Here is a 17,679-nt window from a genome sequence, read left to right on the forward strand (position 1 = left end):
AAAGAAAGAAAAGAAAAGAAAAAAAGGAAAAAAATCAAGTTAGCCAGAAAATGCTCAATTCCTGATTTAATTGACGCAATCAATCCCCTACCCAATCTGCCTAACTGATGAAGGAGGAAACCTTCCTGGGAGTAGATAGCTGGTCTTTCACTTCTCGAAAAACCTTGACCTCTTCACACAAATTGATACATTTCTTTCTAAGTGACTGTCTTTTCATAACAAGGTTTTAGTTTGTCTTCTATGGCAATTGAGCCATAGGAGATATTTTACTCTTAATCCTAGGTCAAGGCACTTTACTTCCAAAGCGTCATATATTCTGAAGAATAAGATCTGCATTAGCAAGAAACATGCCTTATGGAAATCAGTTACTCCTCCTTGGGCAAGCTGAGTTGACTGATAGAATTTGATGAATGTATGTTGGATTGAATTGAGCAATCTTTTCAAGAATTTAGGGCAGTTTTTAAAAACTTTTTACTAAGTATAAAAATGCTTACAAAGACTAAACGATTGTTTCTAATCAAACAGCAAATTATTAACTGAGCTGAGAGACTACAAGACACACTCCAGTGGTTTCTGGATATTGTTGGTATGCATCAAAATTACTTGGGAAGGTTACAAAGCAGATAACCACGTCCCATAAGAATTGAGAAAAACTACTTCATTGAAAGAGTTCAGACTTTGGATTCAGATGGGTCTGAATTCCAGCTTTGCCTCTGATTAACTTTAGAACAATTATTTAGAATCTCTAAACCCAATTTCTTCAGTTGTCAGAAGAACTAAACAATCCTTGGCTTATTCCTGGAGCTGGTGTAAAGGTTAAGTGACATACATAAATACTGTTAATCCCAAAGCATCTGAGACAGGTCTCAATCAATTTAGAAAGTTTATTTTTGCAAGGTTAAGGACGCACCTGTGACATACCTTCAGGAGGTCGTGATGATGACATGTGCCTAAGCTTGCTTTTATACATTTTGGAGAGACATAATACATCAGTACATGCAAGACTTATACTGGTTCCATCTAAAAGGGTGGGACAACTCATAGCAGGGGCTTCCAGGTCATAGGTAGATCTAAAACTTTTCTGATTGGCAATTGGTTGAAAGAGTTATTTTCAATATAAAAGAATGTCTGGGTTACAACAAGAGGTTGTGGAGACCAATGTTTGATCATGCAGTTGAAGTCTCCAGGTAGCAGGCTTCAGAGAGAATAGATTGTAAATATTTCTTATCAGACTTAAGGTCTGTGTTAATGTTAATGTTAGTTGGCTTTTCCGGAATTCCAAAATGGAGGAGGATATAATGAGGCACAACTGACACCCCCTTCCCATCACAGCCTGAACTAATTTATCAAGTTAACTTTGGAATGCCCTCGGTTGAGAGAAGGTGTCCATTCAGAGGGTTGTGGGGCCTTATAATTTTATTTTTGTTATAATATATAAGATAGCATGCAGCACATAATACATGCTCAATAAATATTTATTTACTTTCCCTTCCTTGGGCTAGAACCCATTCCCACCTACCTTTTAGCCCTGTGATCATTTTGGTAAATTTAAGTAGAAATCTTTTGAATTGGTCAAGTCTGTTGAATAGCCACACAATAGGCAGATGATGGAAACTCACAAAACGGATCTTAGATACTAGAAAGAATCTTTCCGGATTCTGACTCACCCAGAAGGTATAAAGGTCCAGGACACATGGGTAATAGTAGCCAGCAAACACACAGAACATCGGGGCCAAGACAAGACCAGTAGTTTGGCTTACAAGTTCCAAAAGTTTAAATAACTGCCTTGAGGAAACAGGGTAATTGGAAGTAAATTTGACAGAGAGCTTGTGAAGCAAGCTTTTCTTAGGCAGGTGTGTTAAAGAATCCCCTGTGAGAAACAACTGCCTGCAAACTTGGTGAATTTCAGAATTCAACCACCACATCTGACAGGTTCTGTGACAAGCAAAATCTATTCAGGCCAAGAAAAATGGATGGTCTTTTTCCTTCTTTTAATTGCACATTCTCATTTCTCTTACTCTTTAATAATGGATTGTTATAAAATTTAGCCAAATATCCTAGCAATCTAGGAAAATCATGCAAAATAAAAAAAAATCAGCAATCAAAATATAAAAATACTATTGATTAATCTTGTGCAGATCAATACAATTTACAAAGCACTTTACATATGCAATATCCTCTAGAAAGTATATGACAGCTACATTATGTAGATATTATCATCATAATTAACTTACAAGTGAGGATACTGAAACTTAGAAAGGGTAAGCAAATTGCCAAACTGGCAAGTAACAATGTGAGGATTTAATTCTGTATTTGTACTCTTTTTATTTGTCCATTTAACTGTCTATTTATTTAATTATTGCAGAAATATTTATTGATATCTTACTGTGTGCTAAGGTGCTGAGTGCTTGGTATTTAAAAGCCAAAGAGCATAGTGCTGACTTTCAAAGGAGTCATAGATCAAGATGAGGATAGAGTTTTAAAGAAGTAATTCCAATTACGTATGATGAATTTAAAAGAGTAGGTAATTGAGAAATTAGATGAGATACATGAAAAAATAATCAACTTTGCTTAGATTATCAGCCAAAAATTACAGTTTTTATTCAATGGTTAGTTACTATGGTATTAAGTCCTTTAAATGTATTATTTAATGTAATCCTAAATATATTGTATGTATCAGGGATTTTTATCTCATTTTCTAAATGATTAACCTAAGGTGCAGAGCAGTGATAACAAGTCATGCTTGCACAGCTAGTAAGTAATGAGAACTAGGTCTGTTTGCTTCCAAAGCTCCGGCCCACAACCATTATATATATTGTATCTGAGACAGTCTTCCAGGAGGAGATGCTTTGGCTTGGTGCTGAAGGCTGCAGTTGTTTATTCACTAGATATGTTGAGAATGATACTTCAGGAGAAGAGAGCAGCATGCACAAACTCTAGAGGTTGGAGACAAGCCCCTGGGTCTCTGGAGCCCCATGTAGTTCAGTATTGTTGATTTATTACCACCCTTGAAGAGTGTTGAGCTGTGAGACTCAAGAGATAGCCCTTGACCATATCACAGGCTGTCCTAGAAAGCCTACGAGATGAGTGGGTGTGTTTCAGAATCACTAGAAGATCTAGACCTCCAAAGTACACAGTAGGATTACTACTTTGGAGTAATTAAACTGTAAGATTGTGATTCAGTCTACCATTCTGTACCTAACCAGTAATTCACCCAATTAAGACATATTCTTACATTTCTTAAAACATGTCCTTGAGTACAGAAATGAACAGAATAGGAAGTTTGATGGAAATAATACAACACAGATGCTGTTCAGTTAGGCAAGCCTTCTTGCTTCCTCTAATTTTTCTTCTGTAATGAGAAATGCTAGTAATGAATATAATCTGCACTGGTCACCAAAATTTGTGAACATCCCATATAGCTTCATATCAAACTGTGTAGTACATTGTGAAAGGCAAGAAACATACACTTAGTTATTTATTATACCCACCCCTAATCACCCTTTGAGGACCTAACCCTCCTGGTGTGTTGGCATAACAGTAGCAGGTTTTTTTGTAGCGCAGACTTCAGTCTGATACTGACTGCTTCCTCACAACAATTTAGGGAAGGGAAGGAAGGCCTCGGGCTTGGACTTGCTTACTGAAAACAGGACTGGTGCTGGGGGAGCTGACTGACCTGCAGATCTTGAAGGAAGGTTGAGTCTGACTGAGGGTTATGGTCATAACAAGGTGTGGTCCAGGCAAACAATGGGTGAAATGGTAGTTATTCTCCACAGGGGAAAGAGCACAGAGGCCTCGAAGAGGAGGAGAAAGACTAGGTATCTAAGTGTTCAAGCAATCAACTGTTGGAAGGCTGGTCACAACAGGGCACGAATTTCATGCCTAAATATTGTCCTCTGCCTCCGGCCTAATGTTTTTACTTTTCTTTTTCTTTTTTTCAGAGATAGGGTTTTGCTCTGTCACCCAGGCTGGAGAGCAGTGGTGTGATCAATGCATGCTGTAACCTCAAATTCCTGGCTGTGATTGATTTCTCTGCCTCAGCCTCCTGAGTAGCTGAGCCTACAGGTGCATGCTACCACACTTGGCTAAATTTATTTTTTATAGAGATAAGGTCTCGCTACATTGCCCAGGCACTGATCTTAAACCCCCAGCCTCAAGTGATCCTCCCACTTTGGTCTGCTAAAGTGCTAAAATTACAGCTGTGAGCTGCAGAGCCTGGCTCCTCCAGTCTAATTTCTGACTGACAGAAAGAAGTCTCATATTCCATTTCCAGTGAGAAGATAGTTACTGCTCTGACCAAAACAAGGCTTTTTTTGTTTTACATGCCTAAAAAAATGGCCACACGTAAATTCCACATGGTTCATTAATTATTCTCCAATCCATGTTTCTCACATGTTTTGCTACATTAAGTTTCCTAAGGAGGTTCCAGTCATCATTTTTCTGCTCCAAATCTTCCCATGTATTCACTGCCTTCTACAATATGGCTGCAGTTTTAGTCTAATCTCTATTATTTTCCCACAGACAGGTAACACATATAGTATTTTATCATCAAAGTAGATTATTTTCACCACCACCTCATGTTTATCTCAGGCTTTGCTCTTGTTGTGACTTTGCTTATATTTTCCCTAGATCTCTAGATGTGCTAATTCTACTCATTAATTCTTCAAGGAGCTCTTTTCATGAAGCATCTCCTTAACTGTATCTAGCTGATTATCTCTTCTTTTGAAATTTATTTTATTTACACTTACTACTTCCACAGAACCAAAATTTCTCATAAATAATCAATAAAAGTATACTCCATGAAGAAAAATACATAAAGGCTCATTTTTAAGAAAAAAGGTATTTTGGTTTTAATATTATCTACAGAGCCGATACTCCATAAGATGCATTGGTAGAGAAAATAGTACTTTTTCAATAACTTCTCAAAAGTATATACTGTGGTTTTATTTTGCAAACTTACTCCAAAAATGGCGCTGTCCTGCTTTGCTGAAAGGGTTAATGAAGCTAAGTCCAGGCTCAATGAAGAGGAAACCCATCATTTATTAGTTATGTCTGTCATGGACAGTATGACCTGGGGAAACAAACTGGAAGCAAGAAGGCCAAGTACTTATTGTCACTGAATAAAATAGTAAAATAATAGATTATGTGCTGGGGTCATGAAATAAGGGAACCAAGAAGGGAGCATAAGTTGGTGGAAGGAATGCACTCTAGGGTCCCTTGACAGCCTCTATTCCTGGCTCACTCTCTGATCATGGGGAAATGACATAACCTTGCTTTGAAGCTGTGGAGGGAGTAGTTCTATCCAGTGATCTCTAAGGTATCTTCTATCTCTAACCATGATTTAAGGTTCTTTTTCTAATTAGTGTGTTCAGTGGCAAGATATATTGTTGATCATTAATTATTTGTTTCTAAATATCACACCATTCATTGACCTGTCATTGTCTAAACATATCAAAAGCATCCCAAATCATAATCATCTCATCTGCAATTAATATCGCCTCATATGAAAGATGAAATGTTAATATTGTGCTTTAAGTAGTATGAATGATTAGGTTAAAACGGCTGTTAGACTCAAGATCTGAAATAAATGTTCGCATACATACATACATTTGCGAAATTTAGATGCTTATGAGAGCTGACATGATAGAAACTATAACTTCAAATTTTTCAAATATATATGAGAACTGGAAAAATTATGAATTAGAAGCAGCAGCATTAAACAAATATTTAGTGCTTTTAATTTGGAAAATGTTACAATAGTTACTATAAGAGGTGTAAAGGAGAGTTCTGAATTACTAGTTAGCTAACAGCCTAATCATACAGACGTGACATTTTCATCAAATTCAATTCATGAAAAAAATGCACAAATACTATAAAAACCAAGCATTGTATAAGCTATTCAGGACACAGTTGTGAACAGATAAATATTGTTCCTGTACTCAAAGAGACTACAAATAAAGGGCTCTTACAAATCGATTATTTAAAACCCTTAAATGAAGAAACAGAGATACAGAGGAATTAATTACTTTCTAAGATCAAAATTGTAGTTAAGTGAAAGAGTCAAGTTAATAACAAATGTCTTGGAGTTCTGGTCTAATACTGCTTCTATGGCTCACATGGTAATATGATTATTTAAAGTATACTTTATGTACAGTGAAATGCACAGGTCATAATTTTAAAAGCTACTGTTTTGGAAAAGTATATGTGTGTATCCAACAACCTAAAGAAGTTATAGAACACTTATATTACCTTAGAAAGTTTTTTCATGTCCTCTTTCAACTAATCTTCACCCTCTCCACAGGCAACTATTTTTCTAATTTGTGTCACCATAAATTACTTTTGCTTCTTGAGTATTTTATAAATTATACACATATAAGTATGTCTATTATCCATTTGATGGATGTTGGATGGCTCTAATATTTTTGTGTTGTTTTTGCTAATACAATTAGAGCCGCTATAAATATTTTGTACGAGTTGTTTTATGGCCATACATTTTCATTCCTCCTTAGTAAAGAACTAGGAGTATAATTGGGTGATTGGAGTAGGCTTATTTTTAATTTTCAAAAAAAAAACCCACCAGTTTTCCAAAGTAGCTACTCTATTTGATAGTCCTATCAGCAGTAGCAAGAGTTTCAGCTATTCTTGCCAATTTTTGTTTAGAGTCTTTTTAATTTTAGCTATTTTCCTAAGTGTGAAATGGGATCTCATTGTGGTTTTAATTTGCATTTTTCCTGATAATTAATCATGTTGAGCATCATTTCATGAGCTTATTCTTCCTTCATATACCTTCTTTTGTGAAGTTTCTATATTCAAATGTTTTTCTCATTTAAGCATTGAATTCATTTTGTCTTTTTAACTTGTAGGATTTGTTTAAATATTCTAAATATAATTATATATATTATATATAATGATTGTGTATATAAATGTGTATACAGATATAGATATTCCCAGTCAGCAAGCTTCACACACACACACATGCACAGGCACATGCACATGCACACACACAGCCTTCTTATTTCTCTAAATCTACTGTTTAATTATCATTAAATAACTATTTTTATTTTTTTTATTTCTGACAAAGCCCAAAATCCTATTTCTAATCAGTTTATTAGTCATAGTTTCCCTTTCTAAACAACTTTTGCCATCCCAAGATTGTAAATATATTTTCCTATGTTTTCTTTTAGATTTTCTAATTTTATTTTTATGTTTTAGGTTACAGCCTCAGCAACAGAAAGTCAAAAAAATGCCAGTACTTTACATAAACTCTGCCTCGTGGGTGGAAGAAGCATGGCTGGAACTGACATAAGTCAGTGCACACTGCTATGGGAAATGGAGTGAATGGAGCATTAACTAAAACACATGGCATCACTTAGACAAAGTACCTTATTGGGAGGTCAAGATGTGACAGTCAAAGAGGACATTTTATTTTATTTATTTATTTATTTTTTATTTATTTATTTTTGAGACGGAGTCTTGCTCTGTCCCCCAGGCTAGAGTGCGGTGGCGCGATCTCTTCTCATTGCAAGCTCCGCCTCCCGGGTTCACGCCATTCTCCTGCCTCAGCCTCCCGAGTAGCTGGGACTACAGGCGCCTGCCAACACGCCCGGCTAATTTTTTTGCATTTTTAGTAGAGACGGGGTTTCACCGTGTTAGCCAGGATGGTCTCGATCTCCTGACCTCGTGATCCGCCCGCCTCGGCCTCCCAAAGTGCTGGGATTACAGGCTTGAGCCACCGCGCCCGGCCGACATTTGATTTTAATATGCCTCCTTCTTACAACCTCTCTTACTGGTAAACTAAAAAAGATAAACATAACCATAAGATTACATTATAGCAATAAAGTGAGAGCTACTATTGTTTATGTATTTGTTTTTGTTTTTATATTTAATGTTTATATATAATTATATACAAATATCATAATGTTATATATAGTGGTTTCATATAATGTCAAATGACTACATTGATTGTTTTGATTTTTAAATAAAACAATCAAAACAGCCTGTTTTATTAAAATTGACCATTACTTGCTTGAACTACTACTATGTCCATTAGGCAGTTTAGAGACCATCATTAATGATAACAACATTAAAACACACACACACACACACACACACACGGAATAAATCCCTCCAGTGACAAAGTATGTATTCTAGTATACTTTGTGTCTTCAAAATTTTGCCCTAGTATGGGAATGCACTAACAAGTCCCATATTATTTATTAATTGCTAAATGGGTATTAATAAAAATAGGGATCACACATTTGCACAATGCCTTAAGTTTCCAAAGCTCATGTTTATTTGACTCCCATAAAGGTAGAATTACTTTGTAGAAGGTAGTAGACTACATTTGTAGTCTTTGTAGAAAACTTGGTAGAATGACCATTTATTTTAATTATTTTATCAAAAAGGCAAAATCCAAAAGAGTTAGATGACTTACATAAGTACAGAAAACATTCAGTAGTAGAGCCAGAATTTAATTATAGATCTTCATAGCTCAAAGCTTTGTCTCATGGATGTGAAATTCTGAATGTGACTGACGTGGAAATTATCTTAAATTCACCTTCAGACTGTTTTGAAGAGGGATGTGTCATTCATATCATTTACAGTCACTAATTTATAGTAAATCCATTTTATCATATATGGAACTCCTATTGACCAGTCAATCCTTGAGACCTTTGTTGCAATGGATTAAAAGGCTATATCTGGGCTTGGCAGAAACAAGCAGTAGAATTATAGTCATGCATCACCTAATGACGGGGATACCTTCTGAGGAATGCATCTTCATTATGCGACTTTGTATCATGCAAACACTATAGAGAACACTTATGCAAACCTGGATGGTATAGCCTAATACACACATGGTAAACTCTATTGCTTCCAAGCTATGAATCTGTACAGCATGTTACTGTACTGAATACTGTAGGCGATTACAACACAATGCTAAGTAATTTGTGTTTCTAAAAGTAGAAAAGGTATAGTAAAAATATCGTATTATTATCTTATGGGGCTACAGTCATATATGCATTTCATCATTAACTGAAATGTTATTATGCAATACATGACTATAGTGATACTGTTTGTGGGTGTGAGAAAAATAACTCAGTTCAGGCTCTAACATATACTTGTTATCCCTATGATAAGGCATTGTCTTTTTAAGAAGACACACATTAAAAAGGATGTTGTTTAACCTATATAGTATGGTATCACCCATTCCCATATAGAGTGTGGCATTTGATGGATGATTAAAATATCATAGCATAATAGTTGTTGGCTTTTTAGGAAGGCATAGGGTGCACTCTATAAGCAATCCAAGAGAAGAAATGTTTCATGCCATTAAACTTACTCATTCAAAAGATACTGATTAAGCATAGACTATGTAATCAAGCTGTTTTTTTTTTTCTAATTTCAATGATCATAACACTTCACTGAACATTTTTGTATATAGACTTTTTGTTAGCACTTTAGAATGTTTCTTTAGGATAGATTGTTATATAATAGCAACTTGATATATTCTACCAATATGATTTTCAGGAAGCTTTCATGTTAAAACACAGACATCATTAAAAATGATGATGTAATTGAAAGGACTAAATTGAAAGAAAACCAAAAGATATACAGTTTCTCTGTGGCAAAGGATGTAGAAACTAACTGTAAAAGGGCTGTACAAAGTGGGAAGCATTGCAACATGCTCTTGAATGAAGGTCTGTGTTTTCCATATGTGCCAAAGCTACCTGTTGGGGCATCCAGGTAACACTGATGCCATCTATCTGGAGTAAAGATTCAGCAATGTACTAGAAGCTCATATTCACTTTCTCAGCTTCCTTGCTGGTCTCGGCTGTTTTTGGAGAGTCGATGTGATTGCTGTGCCAGCTTAGTCACTAGGTTTAAATAACTGGGGAAAAAAATGTTCAGTAGATTCTCGTGTTATCTATGAGAATGGTTGCTCACTTAGGGTCCATTTCTAAACTACAGTACACTTGCACTATTTTAAAGCTATATAATACACAAAGTTAAGTGATATACAATTAGTTGTTTTATGAGTTTCAGGTGATTAAAATACACAATAAATTCTACAGATGCAGGAGTGCAAGACAGAGGAAGACATAATCCTAGAACATTACAACTGGACAATTCATGGTAGTAAAAGACAATAGGGACCACTAAGAACAAACTTTATCTATAAGTCAGCAAACTGTAAGATCTGCAATAACTGTCTCTAAAACCTCAAAAGCCTACAGAGGGTAGTGGTAGGTGTATTAATAGCAAAGTGGTGACAATACTAGGACCTAATGTCAGATAATATGGATAATTTTCATGGGTCATCCTATTACTGTATGAAATTCAATACCTCACTTGGAATCTCTGAGTGACAGTTGCCTTGTCATATGAAAAAGTAACAACTGGCTACCTTTTCCTAATTTATGGAAATTTTATAAGGATTAGAAACTTAAGCTATGTTAAAATGCTTTGTTGGCTGGGCATGGTGACTCACGCCTGTAATCTCAGCATTTGGGAGGCGGAGGCAGGTGGATCACCTGAGGTCAGGAGTTCAAGACCAGCCTGACCAACATGGTGAAACCTCACCTCTACTAAAAATACAAAATTAGCCAGGCATGGTGGCACATGTCTGTAATCCCAGCTACTCAGGAGGCTGAGGCAGGAGAATCACTTGAACTTGGGAGGCGGAGTTTGCAGTGAGCCGAGATCATGCCATTGCACTCCAGCCTGGGCAACAAGGGCAAAATTTCATCTCAAAAAAAAAAAAAAATGCTTTGTCAACTGTTAACACTATATAAATATTTAGCACTCTCGTCTTGGCTCTACAGTGTATATCATTAGAGAGTTGTGAAGTTTGGGTGATTTTTACTTTAACTGTTGATCATCAGTATACTTTGCTAGGCCTTCAAACTCTTATTACTGTCTTCTCCAGCTTCATCTCTCTTATCCCCTACATAGACAGAACTGTCCACACATATTTCATGACTTGTATATACTCAACCATGCCATATTTTATGTTACCATCCCTGAAATTCCTTACTTTTTCCATACTAGCTAACTTCTATCTTTCTTTCATGCTACAATTTAAATATACACTTCTCTTTGAATCTTCTCTGACTCATTTAACTGATTGTAATTACTTCTCCTCTGTGCCTCTGTCCAACTTGGTATATACATATTTCTATTATCCAACCCATCATTTAATATTCATTAATGAATAGACCATTCTTCTTATATTGTGAACTAATTAAAGAAATGCCTCATGCCTTATTTATTCAAGTAGGTCAATGAAAAATGAATGAATAATTATTTAATTATTGAATAAACAAGCTAAAAATCATGTTAAACTCAGGCCTATGTATTTTCTTGGTCACAGATTAGCAATCATTTACACTTCCTAGTTACTTCCTATGACTATATTTTATAGTTGTAATAAACAGATGCATCTGAAATGAATTCAAAACAAGACAAACAATGGGACCTTGTTGCAAATGACGCTTGCCCAAACATGCCTGCTTTCATTCTCACTGGATGGTTAAAGTTTTGTGACATACATTCAGCCAAACATAATAAGCTACAAGATCTTTAAGACTTCAGCCCCGTGTATTCCAGAACGAGAAACTTTGCCCTTGATGCTACAATTGATACTGGTAACATATTCAAGAATTTTTGTTTAAGTGCTGAGTTAAAATTATTTCTCATATCTGAGCCATACTGCAGAAGAAATATTGAATCAACTTTTCTTGCCCTCCAATCTGTCTACCATTTTCAGTTGTACTGTTTTAATTTTTTTTCTTCTTGTTGCACATTTCTCATTATTGATTCAAGCTTATATGGGGTTTTCTTGGTTATTGACTCTCAATGCCTATGCTGATTTTGACAGTGACCATTCTAGAACTGTCCAAAAGATTGTGGCCTTATGTTTATTAACTTATCTATATTAGTCCTATTGGCAAGGCCAATTCTGTTGTGGTTTATATTTATGAATATATGCCAGCCTGAAAGACTTATCTAATCTAACTATTCTCATTTTGATTCCACGTTCACTGAACTGCCTTCTGGTTTGGATTTGGCTTCCATCATATGTCTATCTGCATGGGAAAGTGCCCTAATCATGTCAAAGTGAATATTCCCATTCCTGCAACCTCTCTATTTTATTTTTTTTAATACTAGAATTATGAACATAGTGACTGGGAATCATTCACAGTGAGATGGCTCTGTGCACAATGTGCTGGCAAATGCAGCATTCTGAGCCTAGAAGATAACAGAGACAGCATGTTAGATTTTCACCAAGCACATTGATGAGGAAGTGTATATTCATATCAGGATATTTTTTAAAATAATACTAACTTGTGGTTAAACTGGAAAATTCATATGGACTCATGACCTTAATGATCAATCTTCCTAGGTGTCTCGCTAATGTCTGGCATCATGGAAGTTTCACCCATAAAAGCTTTCATGTAGAACAATCTGGTATGTGTTTGTAGCATCCTGAAATTAGTCTTTGAATTTATTTTGCATTCAATGGAATTAAATCTTTTTGGAGATGATCCCATGCTTTGGAATAGAAAAAGAAAGGCAAGATGAACTCAGAATATCTTCTTGTTGCCAGAAATCAAAAATGATTTTACACTTTTCTGAGCAGTATCTTAAAAGACACAATTTAGTTAAATGTGGTTACCAAAAGATAAGTTGTAATAATGTATGCATCAATAAATGAATTTTAATTATAATTAATAAAATTGAGTTGAACCTATGAAAAAACATGAGTTTATGATTATATAAAAAATAAAAAATTTCAAATAAACCTTACAATATGAAAATTCAATACAAAAGCAGAGCAAACACATTAAACCATAAGTAATTAATTTAGTAAGTAGGTGGATACTTAGATCATTTAAATACATACAATATTCTTAAATTATGATATACTTATTTTTCTATTTGTTTCAGCAAAAAAACGGGTGATTTCAAGAAACAGTAAGTCATATAGTATCAACAACACGCAATAAAATTATAGATTACCTGTATAACCTCAGAAGAAAGTTGTCTACATAACTTTAGTCACTAATTCCTCAAGTATAAAACTTCTGAATATCCCTAATCATTATAAAATAATAATAGTCACTTAAATTGTTAACTGAGGTGCACCACTCTCTAGCCAGTATTTTATTGACATGGAAGCAAAGATGAGTCAGCCCCAGATCCCGAAACAAGGCACAAACTTGGAAAGTACCATTTATCTAGTAAGTGAACTTTTATTTAAGAAGAATCCAAGACCAATAAACACTGACTCAGGTTTCAATCTACTTAGAAGATGTAAACAGATCCCTTAACACAACAAAGAATGAATAGGTCAATGAAACAGAATCTGCACTATCAGCTAGTTTGAGATTATATTCTGTTTGATCTGGGGATTGATGAAATTAGTGGACGTAAATGAATAAAACTAACATCAGGGATATATAAAATCATATTAGTATAGAGAAAATAATGAAACAAACAACACACAGTATTGATATTTTGAAGCAGGCACTCTAAAAATTTTTGCATTAACTGTTATACTTTTTGTGGCTTAAGGCATTTGGATTATATAAAATAATTTGATACATTAGACTTATGACTTCATTGAAGTGCTTTGAGATTTGACTAATTTCATGTTCAATATCTAAATATTTAAGGGCTCTTAATTCACACAATTGATATTTAAGTATATTAATTATACTAACAAAGCTAATATTGCTCACTAGATGCATGATGTAAACAAAGGATGCACAGAAGGAAATATTCTTCTTCCTCTTAGTCTCCTAAGACTCTATACTGAGGGGTCTGTCTGTCAGGCCTCTGAGCTGAAGCTAAGCCGTCACATCCCCTGTGACCTGCACGTATATGCCCAGATGGGCTGAAGTAACTGAAGAATCACAAAAGAAGGGAAAATGGCCTGTTCCTGCCTTAACTGATGACATTCCACCACAGAAGAAGTGAAAATGGCCAGTCCTTGCCTTAACTGCTGACATTACCTTGTAAAATTCCTTTTCCTTGCTCATCCTGGCTCAAAAAGCTCCTCCACTGAGCACCTTGTGACCCCCACTCCTGCCCACCAGAGAATAACCCCCTTTGACTGTAATTTTCCTTTACCTACCCAAATCCTATAAAACGGCCCCACCCCTATCTCCCCTCACCGACCCTCTTTTCAGACTCAGCCTGCCTGCACCCAGATGATATAAACAGCCTTGTTGCTCACACAAAGCCTGTTTGGTGGTCTCTTCACACAGACGCGCATTAAATTTGATGCTGTGACTCGGATCGGGGGACCCACCTTGGGAGATCAATACCCTGTCCTCCTGCTCTTTGCTCCATGAGAAAGATCCACCTACGACCTTGGGTCCTCAGACCGACCAGCCCAAGCAACATCTCACCAATTTCAAATCCAGTAAGCGGCCATTTTTTACTATCTTCTCCAACCTCCCTATCCCTCAACCTCTTTCTCCTTTCAATCATGGGACCACACTTCAATCTCTCCGTTCTCTTAATTTCAATTCCTTTCATTTTCTGGTAGACACAAAGGAGACACATTTTATCCATGGACCCAAAACTCCGGCGTCAGTCACAGACTCGGAAAGGCAGCCTTCCCTTGGGGTTTAATCATTGCAGGGACACCTCTCTGATTACTCACCCACGTTCCATCGGTGTCTGATCTCCGCAGGGATGCCTGCCTTGATCATTCACCCACGTTCCCTTGGTGGCAAGTCAATTGTGGGGATGCCTGCTTTGGCTGCTCACACACGTTGCAGCCCAGGGCTGCTCCCACCCCCCTTCTCCGTGTCTCTACCCTTCTTTTTAAACTTGCCGCCTTCAATATGGGCAACCTTCCACCCTCCATTCCTCCTTTTTCTCCCTTAGCCTGTGTTCTTAAGAACTTAAAACCTCTTCAACTCTCCCCTGACCTAAAATCTAAGCATCTTATTTTCTTCTGCAACACCGCTTGGCCCCAATACAAACTTGACAATGGCTCTAAATAGCCTGAAAATGGCACTTTCGATTTCTCTATCCTACAAGATCTAAATAATTCTTGTAAAATGGGCAAATGGTCTTAAGTGCCTGACGTCCAGGCATTCTTTTACACATCGGTACCTCCCTAGTCTGTTCGCAATGCAACTCATCCCAAATCTTCCTTCTTTCCCTCCCGCCTGCCCCTCTTTCCTAACCCCAAGCGTCGCTGAGTCTTTCCTCTTTCCAGTCTTCCTTTTCTACAGACCCATCTGACCTCTCCCCTCCTCCCCACACTGCTCCTTGCCAGGCTGAGCTAGGTCCCAATTCTTCCTCAGCCTCTGCTCCTCTACCTTATAATCCTTTTATCACCTCCCCTCCTCACACCCAGTCCAGCTTACAGTTTCGTTCCTCGACTAGCCCTCCCCTACCTGCCCAGCAATTTTCTCTTAAAAAGGTGGCTGGAGCTAAAGGCATAGTCAAGGTTAATGCTCCTTTTTCTTTATCTGACCTCTCCCAAATCAGTTAGCATTTAGGCTCTTTCATCAAATATAAAAACACAGCTCAGTTCATAGCTCATTTGGCAGCAACCCTGAGACCCTTTACAGCCCTAGATCCTAAAAGGTCAAAAGGCCGTCTTATTCTCAATACACACTTTATTACCCAATCCACTCCCGACATTAAATAAAACTCCAAAAATTAAATTCCAGCCTTCAAACACCACAACAGGACTCAATTAACCTCGCCTTCAAGGTGTACAATAATAAAGTAGAGGCAGCCAAGTAGCAATGTATTTCTGAGTTGCAATTCCTTGCCTCCACTGTGAGATAAACCCCAGCCATATCTCCAGCACACAAGAACTTGAAACACCTGAACTGCAGCTGCCAGGCTTTCTTCCAAGCCTGCCTCCCCCAGGAGCTTGCTACAAGTGCCAGAAATCTGGTCACCGGGCCAAGGAATGCCCACAGCCCAGGATTCCTCCTAAGCCATGTCCCATCTGTGCAGGACCCCATTGAAAATTGGACTGTTCAACTCACCTGGCAGCCACTCCCAGCGCCCCAGAACGCTGGCCCCAGGCTCTCTGACTCCTTCCCAGGTCTTCTCAGCTTAGCAGCTGAAGACTGACGCTGCCCGATCACCTCAGAAGCCCCCTAGACTATCACAGATGCCGATCTTCAGGTAACTCTCACAGTGGAGGGTAAGTCCATCCCTTTCTTAATCAATACAGAGGCTACCCACTCCACATTACCTTCTTTTCAAGGGCCTGTTTCCCTTGCCTCCATAACTGCTGTGGATATTGACGGCCAGGCTTCTAAACCCCTTAAAACTCCCCAACTCTGGTGCCAACTAAGACAATACTCTTTTAAGCACTCCTTTTAGTTATCCCCACCTGCCCAGTTCCCTTATTAGGCCGAGACACTTTAACTAAATTATCTGCTTCCCTGACTATTCCTGGGCTACAGCCACACCTCATTGCCGCCTTTTTCCCCAGTTCAAAGCCTCCTTCACATCCTCCCCTTGTATCTCCCTACCTTAGCCCACAAGTATAGGACACCTCTACTCGCTCTTTGGTGACCGATCATGCACCCCTTACCATCTCATTAAAACCTAATCACCCATACCCAAATCAATTCCAATATCCCATCCCGCAGCATGCTTTAAAAGGATTAAAGCCTGTTATCACTCGCCTGGTACAGCATGCTCCTTTAAAACCTATAAACTCTCCTTACAATTCCCCCATTTTACCTGTCCTAAAACCAGACAAGTCTTACAGGTTAGTTCAGGATCTGTGCCTTATCAACCAAATTGTTATACCTATCCACCCCGTGGTGCCAAACCCACATACTCTCCTATCCTCAATACCTCCCTCCACAACCCATTATTCTGTTCTGGATCTCAAACATGCTTTCTTTACTATTCCTTTGCACCCTTCAGCCCAGCCTCTCTTCACTTTCACTTAGACTGACCCTGACACCCATCAGGCTCAGCAAATTACCTGAGCTATATGGGGCAAGGCTTCACAGACAGCTCCCATTACTTCAGTCAAGCCCAAATTTCTTCCTCATCTGTTACCTATCTCAGCATAATTCTCATGAAAACGCACGTGCTCTCCCTGCTGGTCATGTCCGACTAATCTCCCAAACTCCAATCCCTTCTACAAAACAACTCCTTTCCTTCCTAGGCATGGTTAGTGTGGTCAGAATTCTTATACAAGAGCCAGGACTGTGCCCTGTAGCCTTTCTGTCCAAACAAGTTGACCTTACTGTTTTAGCCTAGCCCTCATGTCTGTGTGCAGTGGCTGCCGCTGCCTTAATATTTTTAGAGGCCCTCAAAATCACAAACTATGCTCAACTCACTCTCTGCATTGCTCATAATTTCCAAAATCTATTTTCTTCCTCATACCCGACGCATATACTTTCTGTTCCCCAGCTCCTTCAGCTATACTCACTCTTTGTTGCGTCTCCCACAATTACCATTGTTCCTGGCTGGGACTTCAATGCGGCCTCCCACATTATTCCGGATACCACACCTGACCCTCATGACTGTATCTCTCTGATCCACCTGACATTCACTCCATTTCCCCATATTTCCTTCTTCCCTGTTCCTCACCTTGATCACATTTAGTTTATTGATGGCAGTTCTACCAGGCCTAATCACCACACACCAGCAAAGGCAGGCTATGCTATAGTACAA

The 17,679-nt window shown here is 37.7% G+C and overlaps 1 long non-coding RNA gene across 1 annotated transcript in view; it reads right to left on the reverse strand.

Annotated features, from left to right (window-relative positions):
• Positions 1 to 3,734: 3,734 nt before the first annotated feature.
• The window catches only part of LOC116476752 (uncharacterized), a 322,923-nt gene continuing 308,978 nt past the window's right edge, over positions 3,735 to 17,679 (reverse strand). Inside the window, exon 3 of the long non-coding RNA XR_009215708.1 lies at positions 3,735 to 3,794. This is a non-coding gene — a long non-coding RNA (uncharacterized LOC116476752). The remainder of the gene's footprint in view (positions 3,795 to 17,679) is intronic.

Source organism: Hylobates moloch, unplaced genomic scaffold (genome assembly GCF_009828535.3).
Source record: "Hylobates moloch isolate HMO894 unplaced genomic scaffold, HMol_V3 SCAFFOLD_11, whole genome shotgun sequence".
NCBI classification, from domain to species: domain Eukaryota; kingdom Metazoa; phylum Chordata; class Mammalia; order Primates; family Hylobatidae; genus Hylobates; species Hylobates moloch.